The sequence below is a fragment of the Pteronotus mesoamericanus genome, unplaced genomic scaffold, assembly GCF_021234165.1.
Source record: "Pteronotus mesoamericanus isolate MK-2021 breed Mesoamerican mustached bat unplaced genomic scaffold, CSHL_Meso_final contig_173, whole genome shotgun sequence".
In the NCBI taxonomy this organism is placed as follows: Eukaryota; Metazoa; Chordata; class Mammalia; order Chiroptera; family Mormoopidae; genus Pteronotus; species Pteronotus mesoamericanus.
In genome coordinates, this window is record NW_026555072.1 from 696,794 (window position 1) to 712,801 (window position 16,008).

Sequence of the window (16,008 nt, forward strand, 5' to 3'; positions counted from 1 at the left end):
GAAAAAGACCCCCTGGGACAGGCAAGGCAGATGGTTATCAAGCTCTCCGGACTCTGGATACCCTTAGCGTCCCATTGCACTGCCATTGACTGGCAAAGATGCTCAGAAAGATGTGGGGATTGGGGGAGTGGGAAGCAGTTGGGAGCCGGGGAAGCAACATGTGGAAGCGAAAGTGAGCTGTTTGGGGCTAAAAGCGAGGTGGCAGCATGCAGTGGTAATCAGAGCAGTTCTCCTCCCCAAAGGGAGGAGTGATAGTGTGGTGAGCGCCTGTGTTTTGGCAACGACAAGAAAGATTTTCCCAGGGAGCGCAAGAGACCTACAGAGGTGTTTGGGGCTGGCGCGGGATGCACAGGGGTGGAATTAAGTGGGGGCGATGAGACACACCTCTTAGCCGTTGTCACTGCCGCAGAGGCCCAAACTGCGGAGCCACAGCTATCTGCTTGGCCCCCTCCCTGAGGGTCCTCAGCTGGGGCGTAACTGGTGGCCCTCCAGGGAGGTGCCCGACGCCTCTGTCTGGGCTGGGTGCTGGTACACCGGGTGGGGATAAGGGGTTGGGCGGTGCCCATGCACACTGCAGGGGAAGGGCAGGGTTTGCCTGGGAGGAAGGGGAGAGCATGCGTATGTCGTATGTCGAAGCAACCATTTCATCTGTCTGCAGGATTTCCCAGCAGGTAAGTGCAAACACACTGATGTAGTGATGATGGGGTCCCTTTACAAGCGAGGTAACTGGCATCCCACACCAGGACCACTTGGAATGGTGCAAGAGTCCTGGTTTAGAGACATGAAAATAGGAGTTGCAATTTGAGAGCATGTGAATGGGAATCCTCATCTCTTCCAGTCGTCAGAGATGCCTTCGTAAACGTTGTACTTACTCAGGAGAAGACGAGTGGAGAGTCTTTGGTCACTGGCCAAGGAGGGAGGTGGGAGGAAGAACGTTTTCAATGTTTGCCTTGGACCCCAGAAACCAATGTCTGCTCTTCAGCAGGAATTTGTCTATCTTTCTTGCTTTCGCTGTGCTTCCCCTACTCTTTCTTTCCCTTAAACTTCCCTCCACCAGACTGTGAAAATCATGGTAATGCATACATACACCTTCATTTAGCTTCCCCTGCAGGAAAAACAAAAACAAAACACAGAAACAAACAAATAACACACCACACCAACAATGCCCATTCTTCCTGCTGCCTAGCAGGGCACAGGGACAAGGCTCTGGAATCCTTCTGTTGTAGACCACACATTTGTAGAATGTAGGGCGAGGGAGCACAGGTTGGCATCAATAAATAGAAATGGAAGGAGCTCTGGTTGCTTTCTGAGTTATGAGCAGGGAGGCTTAAGTTTGCAAAATAATTGCAATAATAAACGACTGAAAAAGAGAAAACCTTAAGGGAAAAGTTTCACAGGGAAAAAAATACAGAGGTTTAAAAATAAATAAAACAGGATTGTAGGAGACTAAGACCATTTTTTTTTTAAAGTCCAACAGCCCTGCTCTCACCAGGAGGAGGATTTTTTCCCCTTCCTGCAGTGGCCCTTCTTTACTGTAATCTCAAGAGGGCAAAGGGTGGAGCAGCTAGACTTGAGGGGTCACCCTAACCAGGGGCTTGCTCTTGTCTTTTTGAAAGATTTTTCATGAAACTGGTGAGATGATTAGGGTCCACCTGGCCTGTGGCCTTCTTAAGTGAGATTTCTGGAATGTTGCTGAGAAACTGGCACCTGGGGACTTAATTAATAGGCTGATTATCAAATATGTAGTCTCTTTGGCCCCCATATGACTGACTGGAGACCAGAACTCCATGGTTGAACCCCGTGACAGGAGGAAAGCATCTCGCATCAGCTTGAATGGAAAACATCTGTTGCCAGACAGATAAGGAGGCTCAAGGTAAAGGGAATCTGGTTAGCTTCCTCTACATAGTATCCACTAAGATGACTGACCAGCAGGCATTTGATAGCCCTGGCAGGAGACCAGGACCCACAGAGAGTTTGACTTTGCCCTTGGTAGAGCTGGTCATTTGTTCAGTCACTTATCTTGCAAAATGAGGTTAAGAACTTTGACCTTCCACTAAGGGGGTCATGTAGATGAACCCATTGGTGGTTCTAGAGGATTTTGAAAGATGCAGATTACTCTAGGTGTTATGCAATTGCTCAGTGGTTTAGATGGGAACCATCTGATCTTCAGTTATAGGAAGGTTATCTGCTGCATCCTCCTCAGGCTAATTGCACCCACGCCAGCTGATTTGCATCTTAACATTCAGGGCAACCAGGTTGCCATCTTAGGTGGGGTAGCATTGTTCTCGACACTGCCTCCTTGAGGCAAACTTGGGGGAAAATATACACACACTCAGGTCAAAACAAATTACAGCTCTCATTGTACAATAAAATCCTACATGGCAAGGAACAATCAGTACCAATAGCATGAAACCAGCCTGATAATTGAAAGGACAAAATGAACAAAACCAAGTGTCTGAATATGACTGCAAGTTTCTCTCAGATAATTTTGCTGACTGGTATTACAGTAAAACAACAACAAAAACAAAAATTACAACAAAACACCCCAACATCTTCCAGAGTGTAGTCTACTCTCTTTTAGGGTTTGAGAACTTGCTAGTTGCAAATCTATGCCGAGAGTGAGAGTAGAGGCTGAGAAAAAAGGCTTCATGTTTTCCTTCTGAATAGCTACAAGGATAATAGTCTGTGAACTAAACCTGTCTTTTCCTCCCTTTCTAAAATGTTTTGATTTCCAGGAAATGAACCCTGGTCTCCCACCTGGTGGCAGCAAGTGTAAGTAAGGATGTGTGAACTGGTTCTTTAACAATGTTAGAACTCTCCAGGGGGGAGTAGGACTTAACATAAAGTGGACCACATTTGTTTCTCTTCCCCCAGCTATAGTTGGAGAAAGTTTATAGTTTTATTCATTGTATTTTGACCAGCTATAAAATTATAATAACACCGTACAGGTGATGGATGAAAATCTGAAAAGAAATATATTTTTGTGACATATATTTCTGGGGCAGGGAGGGCGTCTGTGTGCTAGTATACCCAAAACCATAACAGAACTGTTTCCTGGTATTTTTTACACAGTACACACATTTTCTTGCAAAGAAGCAAGCATTTATTTATCTATTATCTGGTAATTTTTGCCTGAATACGTTATCTTACCTATTTCTGAGGTTCCCAAAGGTAGATACTGTTTCTCCCTCTCATTGCCTCGTACAATTTAGCCCTCCCTGCTTTAGCTCAATAAACACTTGCTGAAGCTTGAAAACTATAAATTCCATTTCCAGCAACAGAGAGATGGCTGCTGTGAATGAATAAAAATACCTTCTCAATGATTTCAGAGTAAGAGTTAAGTGCTTATTTAAATAGCCTGGAATATATAGACCTTCAGGAAATACAGTCAATCTTTCCATTTTCAGAATGGATATTTGAACCATAATTAAGAAGAAAATTACTAACAACTTCAAAAAAATGTTTTGGAAAGTGTCTTTATCCTCTCGAGTCCTGGCAGCAGCAGACTAAGGATGATGTTTTTGGTTTCATGGGTAATAAATTTTTTTCCTAAGTGAGTAGAATACCTGCAGTGACTATGAACAGCTTTGGAATTGTAGATTTCAATGTTCAACCTGTTGAAAGTCAGGATGAAATTACTTTCATTCCTCTTAGGTTCTTTTCCCCCTTCCTTGCCAGGTTTTGATCATACCATCTGATTCATTTTGTATATTCTCAGAGCTCCTGAACCTTTACTGCAGGGTTTTCTAGAAATAATAAAAGAGGTATTTGGTGAGTGGTCTTTCTTTTCTGGGAATACGATTCTTAGTGTTTATGACCAGGGTGTCTGCAGATCTATATAGCCCAAAAGGAAAGGCTGAACCATTACCCCAAGTGCTTCTGAAAAGAAAGGGGAAAACCCATAGAGTCTAAGAAACCATTTAGGGGCATTATATTAAGGATTACATAATTCCTTCTGCTAGTTGGCAACTTACAGTTTGTAGAATGCTTTCTTCTGCTTTATTGACTCCTGTATTCCCCTGAAGAAGGCAGCAGGGTGGGAGAGAGCAAAAATAAAATTTTACACCTAAATAGTATAAAATAATTTATCAATTGTGTATTTTTTAAAATATTCAACATATGGCTTTTTGTGATGCATAGGATCTTCATTTGTCTAATGACAGTCTTTAAGCTGACATTCTATCAGTGTTGATTTTTCCCAAAGCAGTGACTGCTGTTCTCTGTCTGATGCTCCCAGGTAGGACCATCATAGAACAGGAGCCTGAGAAGGAAGAAGAGGCACAAGACTCTGAACATATTACTCCCAAAGAAGGCCTCTTTTTTTGAAAGAAAATAAATAGAAACTCTGCTGGGGATAGGGTGTCCAACCTTTCCGAAGTTCACTTACTATAACTTCCTCCATGGAAAAAAAGTAACTTTAAGTATTAAAAAAAGAAAGTATACATTCTTAAAGGAAGATGCTCCCACCCCCAGCAAAGCAAATAAACCTTATTCTCAAAATATAAAAACAAATTTTTGAATTAAAAAATAAGAGAAAGGAACTGGCCCCAGATAATAGAACTTATTCCTCCCCTGAATTATTTTAAGAAAATAAAAGAATTTCTAAAGGGACAAGCTCCTCACCCTCAGAAAAACCCATGAAACTTATATCCCTCAGGAAAAAAAATTAAAGATAAAAGGCAAGAAATATCATCTCTAAGTAAATAGTATTTCTAGCCTTAAAGAAATCTTGAAATTTTTAAAGTTTATTTGCACCTCACAGCCCATGCACAATCCCTCACAAAAATTATGAATTATGGCAAAAATAAACCTCCCAAATAAGGGGTACACCAATCTCACCAAAGTTCCCTAATGTTATTTCTTACAATTATGTGAAATTTCCAGAATAAGCAAATTGTTAGACACAGAATGCATATTAGTGGTTGCCCCGAGATTGAGGGAGGGGGAGGAAGAAGTGTGAGTAATAGCTAAAGGGTACAAGGTATCATTTGGAGGTGATAAAATTTTCTGAAATTAGGTAGTGATGATGGTCATACAACCTTGGGAATATACTAAAAATCACTGATGTGCACACTTTAAAATGGTCAATTTTATGGTATGTGAGTTATATCTCAATTTTAAAAGAAAGAGAATATTCCTCCTCCTACAAGATAAAGAACCTATTACCTCCCCTCAAATAAGTGAAATGAAGAAAGAAGGGGAAAATTTTTTTAAGGAAGGGATATCTTCTTGAAGCCAGGGCCACCAGTACCATGGAAAGAAATAATCATTTTTCACACACAGACCCACTTTTTTTTCCTTTGAGAAGAACAAACAAATAAGAAATCTTTTTAAGGGTAGATTCTTCCAAATTATCAAAGTCAGTGAAATTTATTAATCCCTCCACCCCAGATACACACAAATATTTTAATTTAACAAAAAGTAAGAAATATAAAAGGACCGGCTCCCTGATTTTAACTAATCTCCTGAATTTTTAATTGACACAAAAAAGGGGGGAAAAGAAATAGAAATAAGTCACTCCCCACGAGGAGATGCCCCATCCTCACCTATGCACATTAACATTTTTCTTAAAATACAATTTTCTTAAGATTTAAAAGAAAATTAATAATGAGAAGACATGTGTGTAGGTAGAGGGGATAATATCAATAAAATAAGAACAAAATTCTCTTAAAGAAGAGAAATGTTCCAGTCTCACAAAGATCAACAAACTTTTTTTTTCAAAATACAACAAAAACAAATGCAATTTTTTAAATAATAAAAAAAGAAAATCCTTCTAATGGGAGCTAACCGAAATTCAACTGAACTAAAAAGCTTTATTCTTAATATAGAACATTTTAAAATTGGAAGGATAAATAAAAAAGGTAAGAGAGAAACAGAAACAAAACCAAGAAAGTCTTCTTAAGGAAAAATGTCCCCAACCTCAACAAAGTCCCCTTTTTTTCATCAAAATAAGTTTAGAATTTAGGGGTGGGAGAAAAGAAGATGAATAGGCTATTTTAAAAAAGAAACCTCCTTCTTAGGGAACAATGTTTCCCCAAAACTCACCAAAGTCCTGAACATTTTTCTCCAAAGCAAAAAAAAAAAAAAGAAAGAAAGAAAGAAAGAGGGAAGGGGAGGAGGAAAAGAAGAAGGAAAGGGAGGGAGGGGGGAAGGAGGAAGAAAACTGTAAAATAAGGGATAATTTGTTAAAGACTAGCAGGGAGAAATTCTCCTCAAGGAAGATGCACCAATGCATGCCCTGTGGAAGATAATGCATATTATTCCTGATAATCAACTCCACTTCTGCCTCCCAAAAGAAGGGCAAAAATCACAAAATCGCCTTCTAAAGCTTCCACAAGGGAAGATGCATCCAATCTCACTCAAACCCAGGGACCTTATTTATCCTTCAGTCTTCAAATCTATATAAAGGATATATTGTCCCATCATAATAAGAGATACCTTCAACTTCACTAAAATAAATAGACCTTATTCTTCTCCATGCCTAAAAGGAAAAAAAAGAAATTATAGGAGGAAAAGAAGAGAAATGCTAACAGAAAGCAAGTTGGCCATAATCTCATCAATACCATTGAATTTTATTTCCCTAAAGAGATTTTTTAAAGAAAGAAAAAAGAGAAAATCTTGTCTTTTAATAAAAAATGCACTCCACCCATGCCACTCTAAAGACTAGAAAGCATTATACAAAGAAAAGGTAATATTAGTCTAGAATGGTGTAAGTGAACCTTAAATTCAGCTCCTCAGGCTGAAGGGTAGTAAAACTTTAATCCCAGGATGGCTTTCCTCTGTCCCCAAGACCATTTCTGGTTACATTCCCTGTCAGTCAATCAGTCTGTACAGTCAGGGAAGACAAATCCTGTCCATGGAAGACAAAATTATGATAGGCAACCATCTAGGGAAAAATCATACCTCTTTTTCAAACCAAACAAATGATTTGAGGATTAGCCACATCATTGTTCCTTTCTAATACTATAGAAACTCAAGAGTTGAGAATAAAATCTAAAGCAATAACCGTTATCATTAACTTCCAAATTAGACATACACCCCTTTCTAGGAGAGAAGGACCCTTACTTAGCCAGTTCAATAATGGGGTTCTTACTGTGGTTACCTAATCATGTGCTCACTTAAATATCTGTTCTGTAGACTGATTTAAAAGTCAGATCTAGCCCTGGCTGGTGTGGCTCAGTAGATTGAGCACGAGCCTGTGAACCAAAGGGTTGCCACTTCAATTCCCAGTCAGGGCACATGCCTGGGTTGTGGGCCAGGTCCACAGCAGGGGGCATGCGAGAGGCAGCCACACACTGATGTTTCTCTACCTCTCTTTCTCCCTCCCTTTCCCTCTCTCTAAGAATAAATAAATAAAATATCTTTAAAGAGTCAGGTTTATAAGCAGAGAATATGACTAAATATATTTCAATTTTAATTGGGTACCTACTCCATGGCTTATATGTTTAGCACTGAGGATTCCACAATGGGTAAAATCACATAAATGAGAGAGACTTCCTTTAAGCTACCCATTACCAAAACAGATATCCAGGAAGTGATTATTTGTTTTGCCACATGCTTTACTAGATTCTTTCAGCATACCCCTTTTTAAACAAAAATTTAATGTAGTAAAATAAAGGAATACATGCTGACTTCAGAGTATATGGAAAACTCAGAACTTTTAGAAAGTAACTAAAATTATATAGCACCCCACCACTCGTGAGATAATTGCTGTTAATATTTTGATATATTTTTCCATTTATTTTCTCTCAACATGTGCCTAGGTATGCTCGTAGTCTACAAAAGGAAGATTTTAGGGAATGTGCAATTGTATCTCAGGATTCCCCCTGTCTCAGTTACCTCTCCAACTTAATTATTAAATTATGTGCACTGTTTTGCATTGCTTTGAAGAAATATTTATTAATTTTAGCTTTAAGCTTATTTAATCAGATGCTTGTATTATCTGATTGATAAACCTACTTGAAACATAACTGTTCAGGGATGTATTTGCAGTACAAAGCAATGGGAGTATACATTTTATGCAGACACAATGGTTGTGTATACTCAAACAGAATATCCGATGTACAAATGGCAATTTGAGCTCGTGTTTACAAAGTGCATTTTCTTTGACATCCAGATTTCATTTGTCCAGCTAGCCTTTATGCTTTGGGTTTGGAGAAGGACACCTGGAACAAAATCTACCATTTTTCCACTGTTAAATTCCCAGGAGGAAAATCTAAGTTTCTGAGACTCTATTTGGATCCTTTTTATTTATTGAATTAATTTGACATGTAACACTGTGTAAGTTTAAGGTGTAATACAATGGTTGATGTAGTGATATTTATTACATTACATAATTATGGTACAATAGTATTGTTTATATTCATTTTACTGTGCATTAGATCCCTGTGCCTTATTTACTACTTATTACAAGTCTGTACCCTTAAACACCACCACTCTTATCCCCTCCCCAACTGCTTACTAACCACTATTTTTTATAGATTTAACTCTTTTAGTTTTCACATATACATGATATCATACAGTGCTTGTCTTTCTTTGTCTACTTAACCATATGCAAAAATGTACTGATGGCTTTATCTCTTTAGCATAAAGTTACCCTGAATCATGCTCATCTGAGTAACTCCTACCTAGAAAGGAAATACGTATGTGTCAGGACATAATCAACAATTGTAAGGAGATAAAATATGCAATTCATCCAGCTTTCATTAACCAAATGTGGTAGAAAATTCAATTAATAAATTGTATACAATCCAACCAAGGTTGAATCAGTAATTTAAAAGGCAAGTGTAATGTGATATTGCACAGATCCATATCTTTAGCTTTGTCTGTAGCACTTAGAGATTTTTATCTTCCAAAGCATTGCAGGCATTTTCTGTTTAAGTCTTTTGCTTTAAAGAACCTGTAAAAGACAAAATAGAACCACATACATGGAAACATGGAACAGACTGACAGTGACCAAAGAGGAAGGGGACAGTGGGAGGGGGATAATGGTGGAAAGAAAAGGAAGGGACTAGTTAAAGAGCATTTGTGAACGACGCACAGACATGGAAAACAGTGTGGGGATTGACTGTCAGAGTAGGCGGTGGGATGGGTGGAGGAGGGCAAAGGGGTAAAATTGGGACGACTGTAATAGAATAATAATTTTAAAATCTTTAAAAAAAGAGAAATTGGCTCCGGAGGACAGGGATTCCCACCTCCTTGTTTATAGCACAGGGTGAGGCACGTGATACTGCGAGATTCTGAAACATAGGTGTGATGCTCCCACCCAGAGCTTTACAGAGTTCTGAAACAAGAGGCAATGGGCATGGGGACTGAGCCTGGCCCCTGCCTCTAGAAATAAGAAGAGAATGGAAGCACTGCTTGTGGTCTCAACTGAGAACATTCAGAAATACAGATATTCATTCATTTGCCTGTTGTCTCCACCTGCTTTCTACTGGGATTTTGCAGCTTGAGGCAGGCAATGAAAAGTACCTTCTTTCATTTAAAGTGAAATTGTTATTCTCCTTAACTGTAAGGAGAGGCACTTAAAACCAGGAAAGTATTCATTAATCAATTAATCCCAGGCTCTGTCAATCTGCCAGGCTCACTCAGCTGCGCTGGCTCCAGCATCACAGCACCATCCTCAGAACCCCGACTCTAACAGCGTCTCTTAGTCCCATTTTAGATTTACCTTGATTGTTAATTTTCCCTTAATAATTATCATTTGCATTTATTATGTACCTTTAACATATACAATGATTTGTTTACATCACTGTACATGTACCTGGCAGTATAAAAAGAACATTGTGATATCACTTCATGAAAACAGCTAAGCATAAACAGCAAAGACGAAAATTAATGGAGCTACAGAATAATATTATTGATTTCAGAAAATTAACTAGTTGGTGCCCTTCTCACTAACCTCAATTAATATTTACTATGACAATTTCCTTCCTGCCATGCTTGAGTAAAAAAAAATAACTTTTACCAAGAATTTGGATATTGCTGTCCCTTTCTCACTTCCTCACCTTACTCTGCTTGACTGTTAAGACTTAATTAAAATGATAATTTTGTCATTTTCATGGTCTCCTTTGCTTTAATTTACTCATCTTTTTTGTGTGTGCCTGAAATGACATTTTTAATTTTTTTTAAAGATTTTATTTATTTATTTTCAGAGAAAGGGGAAAGGAGGGAGAAAGAGAGGGAGAGAGGCATCAGTGTGTGGTCGCCCCTCACCGGGGACCTGGTCTGCAACCCAGGCATATGCCCTGACTGGGAATCGAACTGGTGAGCCTTTGTTTTGCAAGGTGGTGCTCAATCCACTGAGCCACAACAGCCAGGGCCACGGTTTTAAATTTTTATTTATTTATTTATTTTTATTGTTGTTAATTTACTCATCTTTTTGACAACACCTCTAGAAAAATTTTTTGGGGCCTCACTTTGGTTTTACATAAAATCGAAACACCTATTTAGTGACTCTCTTCATAGTTTTCCTAGTATATTGCTTTTCACTAGTGAATCCTCTTTCTAGAAATTCCTGGAAAAGCCTTACTTTGCCTTTCCATCATCCCTCATCGGCACTAAACTTTTTGAAGAGCTCCTTCAACTTTTCTTCTAATGGTGGAAAACAAAGATAGACATTTATAGGCAGCTCAAAAGCTTGCTTTTATTTGGGGGGTGGGGTGTTTGTATCCAGTATTGTATGGCATCACTGTAAAGTACACATAAACATATTGCTAATTAGTCAATTAAGTGTTCAATAATTAAGTAATTGGTGTTTTAAATGTTTTATAATATGACACATGTTTGGAGAGTAGTTACATGAGTATTTCAGAGTTTTTCTGTGATGTTTCAGGAAATTGGTTGGAGTTTTTAACACAGGGTAAGAATTCATTATTTTTTTCCCAGTTTAGAATAATGCAATAAAGTTTCCCGCTATTCAAAATTCACTATCTAACAAGTTCCCAGAGATGGATGAGATAAAGCTATGATGGACTGACTTCCTGATAGCAAATTCACTTTGATATAAAAAACTTAGGGGGAAAAACAAAGAAGTTGCTTGAGATAAGTGGAAACACTATGTCCTCCTCAAACCTAGAGAAAACAGGAATTAAATTAAGCGGTGACAGTGAAATATATCAGGTAAAAGCAAGGTTATGCTTGAATTGGGCAGGTGAGGCTAGAACCTGCAGACAGCAGTGAGGCCCTAGTATATAGAGTTAGAAAAAAAGGCCACTTTGATAGATTACAGAATATAGATTGAAATATTGTGGAAAATAAAGTCAGAAGGGAAAGTTCTGTTGAAGTTTCAAGGCAACTGACAAAATTGTGTATATTGTCTGATGGATAAGGTACAACTACATTGGAGGGCTGATAACTAGTAAAGTAACTTTGCTGAAGTGGAAGGATGACTGATGGGACATACAATTAAAAAATATCTAACCTTCAATTTGTTTGTATGCCAAATTCCAAATTAAGTTACTAAAGCTAAAAATGGAAAAATAATTACATTATCTAGTGTCCTTTTTTTTACTGTTTTGGACCTTCTTTGACCCACATTCTACTTTTGTAAGAGTATGGTCTGCTTTCTCTATGATATTTTTTCTATTTCATATCACAGGATTTTCTACGGAGGAAAAAAGAAAAACCATGATGGGAATCCAGTAAAACCTTTTCTCTTCAGTATTGCAAACCCATATAATGCCGCAAAAAAGGGCTTTTGGGGATCAACTAGTCCAGTGTTTTTAAAATATTTTTAGCAGTAGAATATTTTTTATCTTTTTTGAGTGAAATCTTGAACTAAAACCCAATATTTAACATAATTACAAGAAGTATTTCATTAATCCTCTTCTATGCTAAAAGGAGTCTCTAACTAACATACCTTCCCAATTGTTTAAGCTGCAGGAAAGGGAGTTTGCACTCCCTGTAAATTGGCTTTATTACTGGCTTCTTAGCAAGGATTCTGGTGCTGTAGAAACACATTAAATAGTAAAAAGAAGAAAGGTGCAGTTTAAAATTTGGCCTAAAATATTCCAGAAAGTAGATCATACTCTCCAAGAAACATGTCCATTCTTGAGAGTTCCTTCCTCCCCACACCTTAGGAATCTGTTACAACTATCTAATAAAGTGGGTTGTTATAGCATGTACTGCCTTTGCTTGTAGGAACAGTTTTATTGTTGGGGATTGTTTTCCCAACCAAGGACACCACATTAAGTAAACTGTAGATATAACTAAAAATATATAGTAAAGCTAATATATAACCATAACCCTGTGTAATAATTTAAAACAGTAAAATTGTTCCAAGTCCTATAAAATGGGCATAAATGTACCATAAACATTGATTTTGTAAGATGCCCTAGCGTACTACAAATTGTATATGCAGCACATAAAAGAACAAATTCTACATAAATTAAATCTATTGTAATCATTTATTTAGAACTTGTACTCTACCTGCATCCAGAAAGGATATGAAGTATCCTACAAAATTAAATGCATATAAAACAGGACAATTAAGCATAAATAAAAACCAGGCAAAACCAATTCAAAGCAGTGGTGAGTGAGACTTTAAACTAATATACACTAGTTATAATAAACCTTAATTACACATAATTAGCAGTACTTTTGTTTGATGCCTTTGGTGGTTGAAGAACTTTGGGGAATGATTTGAATGACTCAGGCCTCTTAAAGTTGGTATCTGAGGAAGTCTGAGCCTCATTTCTATGCAATACATCTTCTTGTATCAAAGCTGCAGCAACTATAAAATAAGGAACTAAAGGTTGCCAGGATTGTGGCATAGGTGTTAATTAGCTATCCTAGAAGGCTGCAAACTTTGGTGATTTTGGTGTGCTTGCATTTTTCTAATATTCTTACGTATGTTCCTGTGAGGCATATAAATATATAACTTTCACAAATAAAATATTATTACAAATAAATTTTATTTCTCAAATAAATCCTTATGGTATCTTTTAGCCAGGAGTTTAATAGTTTGGACTCTTTCTTAGATTGGGAGTTACTTCATGTTGTTTCTAATCATAACTCTACTTTACATTGCTGTGCAATATATAGTAAATTGTTCAATCTTTCTGTGGCTTCACCTCTGTGTTCTTTAAATGAAGCCAGTAATGTGCCACTGACTCAGCTCAGCTCAGCAATCTTATTCAGTGAGCCTTAACTGGTATCCCAAAAGGCTAGGTGTCCTTCCTCTGGGCTCCCATAGCACCCTATACAAACCTCTGCTTCTTATTTGCCATATATACTGAGATTATCAGCTTGCATATCTCATTAGGACTATAAAGACAAGGCTTTCAGGGCCTAACATACTGTCTGTCACTCAATAAATGGTGGCTGAACTATTTTATAAAAATATTATAAAAGCCAAATGAGAAAATAGATTTAAAACATTTATTTCAAAAATAAGAAATATGCAATCTCAAAAATAAGAAATATGCAAATATTAGTTTACTTTAGTATCATTTGTATATGTGCCATAATACTCACTGTCATCACTTTCTATTTTTAGGTACGTAGATAAGTTTTAATATTTACCCATCAGAAAAATGAACTTAGCAATTCAGGTGCATTGCCAGTAGGTAATGGTAAAAAGGGCTGCCTCATATCCTTCCAGAGGGCTGTAGTTTTTCTAACTGACACAATGGGACCCTACACATTAGTAGCAGCCCTATGTTGATCATGTGATCTTAAATTACTAGTCTTGGGTTATAAACATAGTTAATTTTGATAAAAATGAAAATGATGAGTTATCTAATAAGTTCATTAAAAATACAAATCTACTAAAACACTCAAGCATAGCAACCCTAAAGAATGTTATAGTTAAGTATAGTATGTAGAAAGCAGGGTTAAATATATAACTAGGTACCATTTGGTATCATTTTCACTAATCCTAACTGTCAATCAGAATTATTAGATTAATCAGAATCTATTTATGGTATCCCTTTCACCTTAACTGAAAAATTCCTGACTCACTATCTTGGTGGCAAATTTCTCCTATAGCTGGCACTTAATTTGGAGCTAGGTGTCAATATGGCTATTCTGAGGCTCTCCCTTTCTTGTGAGGACTAAGAAGCCTAACAACTAAACTTTGATGTCCCTTTGGCAGTCCAAGTTTTATCCAAAATAACTTTCTACTAATTACGGGAAAAACCTTAACTTGTTTCACCAATGCATCTGATCAGATCTACACTCTGAGCTTGAAAAATAGTCTGATCAGGAAAGAAAATATGAAGTCTCAAGTTAGCAGCAGGAAACTCTAACGGCCATCTTGTTTCCAATCGGAAGATACAAATTTCTCTTAAATGAGATAGACTCCTACCTTTTCTAGAATAGCTATTGGGCTGTATCACTACATAAAACTGCTTAGTTTGTATACTGTATGAGGCTGCCATGTCCAAGGGAACACCTTTCACAAAGCAGCCATCACAGATAGAGAAATGATAGATAGATGATGATGAGAGATGATAGGTAGATGATGATGATGATAGATAGATAGATAGATAGATAGATAGATAGATAGATAGATAGATAGATAGACAGACAGATAGTCTAACACTTTTCCTGCAGATGGCAGTCAAGTGCCTATAGTGCTAACAAAATTGGCATATTATGAAAACTTTCTGAACTAATGAAAGTAAAATATCTTTAGCAAATAGTACCTTTTCCTGATGTGTCAAAAGGTGTCTTATGGGCTGATCATGCTACTAATTCCTTACAGTTAAATACAATGGCTCCCTTAGCAACTGCCTAGAAGCCTATAAACCATATGCTCAGAACCAATATCCAAAAGTACCTATTTTTATTGCATATCACATTTAACCTGAGCATCATATAAGAACAAACCTATAACAAGGGTTTGAAATAAAATTTCTAGGGGTGCAGGCATATCCATGGGTACACACTGGTACATTCACTCCCAAGAACATACCTAAGTATATATACTCCAATAGCTAAATATCCTGGGAAGTAGGCAAACGCACATACACACACATACACACACACTGATAATATTTAGCTTGATATTCAAACCTATAAAGAAGGGTGTTCATATAAAGAAGGGGGCTCTGACTGCTCACTCTAGTGCCAACCTCTTACCGAGCTATACTATCTTACCCATTTTCAACCTGTCTCATTCCCATAGGCAATGAATTCCCTAAAGTTTGCATGCTCATACGTGTCTTCAATTCAATAAATCTTTGTAAGAGCTCACTAGTAACAGAGAACTGTGCTAAGTAGACAGAGAAACAACTCAGTTTTAGAAGTTTGTTTGAAGGAGGTGAGATCTGATCTGTGTTTGAACATTAAGTAGGATTCTGATAGACAAACATGGCAAAAGAGGCAGGCAGCAAAGAGAACATTTTAGGCATAAACATGAAGAGGTAGAAAGGGAGATACTCTGAGAATCCCACACAGACTGGATATTATTGGAAATTTTAGTGCATCAGGAGGAAAGGCTGGAGAACTTAGGTGGGATCTAAATTGCAGAGGGCTTTAAATGCCAGGTGAAGAAATGTGTGTTCTGTTTCATAAGAAGTGGAGAATCATGGAAGGTTTTTAACAGAGTAACATGATTAGGTTTAGAGTTAAGAAAACTCTGTCACTATGTAGATTAGGTTAAACAGGAAGACTCTAGAGGAAGTGACATCAGTCTAGGCAAGAGATACTGAGGACCTAAGGGCAATCAACATGGAAAGGATAGAAGAGATGCTGACAGGATTTGGTTTGTAACTGATTGAGTGTGGATGATGGAGGAGCAAAAAGAATGGAGGTGACTTTGAACTGTCTAATCTGGAGGTGTTAAAATTATAGAGAAGACAGGAGCAAGAGCAGGCATAGGTAGTATCTAGAGGAAGATTATGAGTTCAGTTTTGGAGAATTTGAGTTTGAGGTGTTGCTGAGTCCTGAGCTCGAGAGTGATTAGAAAAAGGTGAGAATTTAAGGGTTAAAAGATCAAAGTGTGTGTGCTTTGCAGTGAAAAGTAGGCAAGGTGGGAAAAGTCTGTTGTTCTCTTCCTTTCCT

At 37.6% G+C, this 16,008-nt stretch overlaps 1 protein-coding gene across 1 annotated transcript in view; it reads left to right on the plus strand.

The window, feature by feature from the left end:
* DGKK (diacylglycerol kinase kappa) overlaps positions 1-16,008 on the plus strand; it is a 159,911-nt gene that overhangs the window by 496 nt on the left and 143,407 nt on the right. The window lies entirely within an intron of this gene.